This window comes from Ornithodoros turicata, chromosome 2 (assembly GCF_037126465.1).
Source record: "Ornithodoros turicata isolate Travis chromosome 2, ASM3712646v1, whole genome shotgun sequence".
Lineage (NCBI taxonomy): Eukaryota > Metazoa > Arthropoda > Arachnida > Ixodida > Argasidae > Ornithodoros > Ornithodoros turicata.
In genome coordinates, this window is record NC_088202.1 from 9015307 (window position 1) to 9019358 (window position 4052).

General features: G+C 43.6%; 1 long non-coding RNA gene across 1 annotated transcript; it reads left to right on the top strand.

Annotated features, from left to right (window-relative positions):
- Nucleotides 1-869: 869 nt before the first annotated feature.
- Nucleotides 870-1544, top strand: LOC135383074 (uncharacterized). The gene is made up of 3 exons (XR_010419652.1): nucleotides 870-980; nucleotides 1042-1212; nucleotides 1446-1544. It is a non-coding gene; the product is annotated as an uncharacterized LOC135383074 (long non-coding RNA).
- Nucleotides 1545-4052: the final 2508 nt, after the last annotated feature.

Consider the following 4052-nt stretch of genomic DNA (forward strand, 5'->3'; position numbering starts at 1 on the left):
CCAATTCGAATCCAATTCTAAGCCATAATCCAGTTCTAATCCAACACCAGCCAAATCCAAAGCCATCTGACTGGCCGCCATTAGCTCCGCCCACTTCACGTTGATTGGTCCATGCTAAGCCTACTGCTCTTTGATTGGCTGACCGTAGCTCCGCTCCTTTATGTTAATTAGTTGGCTTGGCTCCGCCCAGTTCACCCTGAATGGCCCGTGCTAAGGCTACTGATCATTGATTGGTTGACTGTAGCTCCGCCTCTTTATGCTAATTACTCGGCTCCGCCCACTTCACGCTGATTGGTGCATGCGTATCGCTGAGCACAGCTCCGCCCCTTTATGCTAATTAACCGGCTCCGCTGATTGGTCCATTCTAAGCCTACTGATCACTCTCCACATTTTCCAGACTTTCTAAGCCCTCTGATTGGCCGTCTGGAGCTCTTGAGGATCTGGAGCACATTCTTCTTCATTGCCCTCACTACGACCCTTCCCGAACCACACTCTCCGAGTCTCTTCGTCAGCTGGACTCTCGCCCTTTCTCCCTATCGAAATTGCTTGGTCCCTGGCCCAATCCAGCCCAGCAACGCTCTGCGCTCAAAGCTCTTCTGACATTTCTGGACACCATCGGACTTCGATCGTTATTGTGAAGGGGCTCGTTATTTTATTCCCCCCATTCCATCCAGCAATGGGGTAGAGTATCGCCTGTGACGATGAAACTCCCCACTCTCCAAGGTCGAAAATAAAGTTGTTGTTGTTTGATTGGCCGTCCCGAATTTAAGCCTACCGATTGGCCCATTCTAATACCCTAGTTACACTAGCGCTCTCAACCACGGTTGAGTCGACCACGGTTGAACTGAACCGTGGTTGAGTGTGTTACACTGCAGCGCCAACCGTGGTTGACTGCACAACCACGGTTGAGTTTCGACCGAGCTCCTCAACCACGGTCGGGTCAACTGAAAAGCAAGATGGCGGACTCCACTTCAGCTACTGTAGTGTCGTCGGAAGCAATAAGTGAGCTGCCGTGCAGTAAAAAACACTTCGTTTGGTCAGATGCCATGACGATGCACTTGATAAACACCTGGGAAGACAGTGTAGCCGTATCGGGGACCAAAGAGGCCAGAAAAGAAACGCCGCCGATTACGACCGCGTCGAGACAGCTACTGCGGTTTTCGTCGGGAAGCAAGTGCGGGTTAAAATAGAAAACCTGACGATGGAATACAGGTAGGAAACTCAGTTAGTTCATTTCTTGTTTCTGCTTGCTTTGTTGTGTATGTCACAGCTACTTACGCCTATTTTATCCAGCTACCACAACATGCTGGTAGATGATTCCGTGCGATCAGTGGCGTTTGCGTCGCATTCCTGCGAGCGCGTATGATGTACATGCTGTTTGGTGTTCATTTCGATGTTTCATACTATTCGGTACAACTGATGACATGTCATACTTGAATTTCCAGCTTCACCTATGAAAACTACAGCCACACTGCACGGTTTCGCACTGCTACAAAACGACTACTTCAGAAAGAGTGCTGTCATGATTGGTGAGCATAACCACAGCTGCAATCTGCATCTGTGTGCTGATATGATGTGTGGAACTCTGCATCTGACTGATCTGCTTCAGGATGATGAGGGGATATGGAAATGGGGTGTGTACGTCCTCTTCGCTGGAATATGTGTTGCAGTTAGTATATCACTGCTTGTTCTGAACTCTTGTGAACCAAGCATGTGCTTAAAACATGTAATAGTTTGTAAAGGCATTATTAAGTGGTAAAAAATAAAAGAGCAACAATTGTGAAGTCACTAAAATGATAAACATGGATGAGCATTTACTAAGCTGGAAATCAGTGCCAGTGCTGGCAATGCTGCATGTAATCATATTACTACAAAGCATAGCAAGGCAACTAGTGGGTGGGGATCCATAGTCAGGAGATTTATGTGCAACAAGAAAAGACAATAACAGTAGCTTGTGTGTATTGTATGTCACTTGTTATGCATGCTATTTATCCCCTGTGTATGTGTATGTGATGCACTATGTTGGAAGTAGTCCCGATAAACTTCGAAGGAGTGACAAAACAAATAAAAAAACTGCAGAGGAAACATCGAGGCATCTTCCTCAGTAATATGTCGTCTCACTGCATGCTTCACACATTCTTGTGTATCTTCAAGGTTCCAATTGTACACGAACAGCCAGATGGAAACCATTGTTGCAGCATCCCAGCCTGAAGAACAAACAACTGAACAACAAGAGACAAGTTCGGAACCTGCACAGACCTCACAGAGAAAGTAGCCCAAAAACCAGACTGTGATGATGCAGGTCTTAGAGCTCTAAAAAGCTGTGGAAATGAGAGCTACAAAAGCTGAAAAAAGGAATGAAGGTTTCAAAGAAAAGTATTGAGGCTGCAGGAAGGAGTTAATAGAATGCAACAAGAAATGCTTCGATAAGCAAATTAAAATGGTGCAAGCGAGATGGTGTACTGTGGAAAGAGTTAACATTTCCTTCAGTTCATATTACATGTTCCTCAAACTCAAGGAAATGTTTCCTCCTTCAAAGAAATGTTTCATTCGATGCAGACTTTTTTTCAATCATCGCCACCACAATAATTTTCTTTTTTCCATAACAGAGAAATCTTGCATACGTAGTTTGTTTTTTAGCTTTATAACAGTGCATTGTCCTTGCAAAGCCTCATTAAATGTATATCTGTAATGTATTATGTCAGTGATTCTCGGCTTTTGTTACATTGAAAAAGGGTCATTGGGTGAAAAAAAAACACACACACAAGAAAACATAGGCATATTACTGTAGTTATAAAATCTACATATAAGGAAACATGACAGTAAAATTACCACTTTAGAGAAATGTACTTGCCCACAATAAATATGCTGTCATAGTGTTGTAAAACGTTGTTTGATTGATTGAGACTCTAAAAAATATGGAGGTGTTCAGGTCTGCTACTGCAGAACTCGTGAATAGAAAACAGTAGAAAAACCAACCTCAAGATGACGAAGAGGCAAAGAAGAAAAACCATGCAAAACAAACATGGTCCACCTGATGGATGTGTCCAGTAAATGAAATAAGAGTTCAAATGAACATAGACTCTAAAATGTCATTGGTGTTGCTCTCTTCATTTTTTTTTTGTATTTGATAACGTGGACATTTGTTTCTTATGATGGACAGTTTTTGCTTGCTAAAGTTGCAGCTAAGTGCAACTGACATGACCGAACCTCATACAACAGGACACACAGTCGCCCTTGGCTGCAACTTTAACAAGTACACGTACACAATCTCCCAACTCGTAGAGCTAGGGTGGCTTTTCCTGACGACGGAGGGGAATCGTCGATGTTATTGAAGCATAATGGGTGCTTTCAGCACCTCTCATTTAAAATCATTATTATTTGCTACGGCAAAAGTTTTCAATACTGCACCCTTTTGCTACGCTAATCAATCTAATTGGTTTATGGGCATTTTAATGATTTACTTCACAAGCAAATGCTTAGCGTTTAAGCAGGGTTTGTTTAATGCTGAGATGTCCTTTGGTGGAAACAATTCTGTTGGCCTTTTCGAGGCCCTTTCTGGTGTGGGGGTGACGCGCTAGATGTCGACTTTATGAAGGCGTTGCTCCATAAATGTGCAATGCGATGGCATCCTGCACACATGCCCCACCTTCAGTGGAAACTGGTGTCGAATGTTGCGGCATTTCCCTGACATGGTGGCGGTAGTCCTGCATTCAGTCGTGCACTGTCATTCATGCCTTTGCACATGTTATGTAGAATGCAAGCTCTAATTATCATGATTATCATGTCACAGTTATTGATGTCGCATTCAATCCCCTTTAGAAGGATGCAGAATTGTGCTTTCACTCTCCCAAAGGCATTTTCAACCACGTGTCTTGCATCTGACAGTCAAGCATTAAACTGCCGTCAGAATATAGCTTCATCATATACGGCTGCAAAGGAAACGCTTGGTCACATAGGATGACTAGACCCATGATGAGCCCTTGCATTGTCTCTATGTACCAGACCTTGTAGTTGTAATAGTCTGAGCCTTGGTTCTTTGAGAGCACATC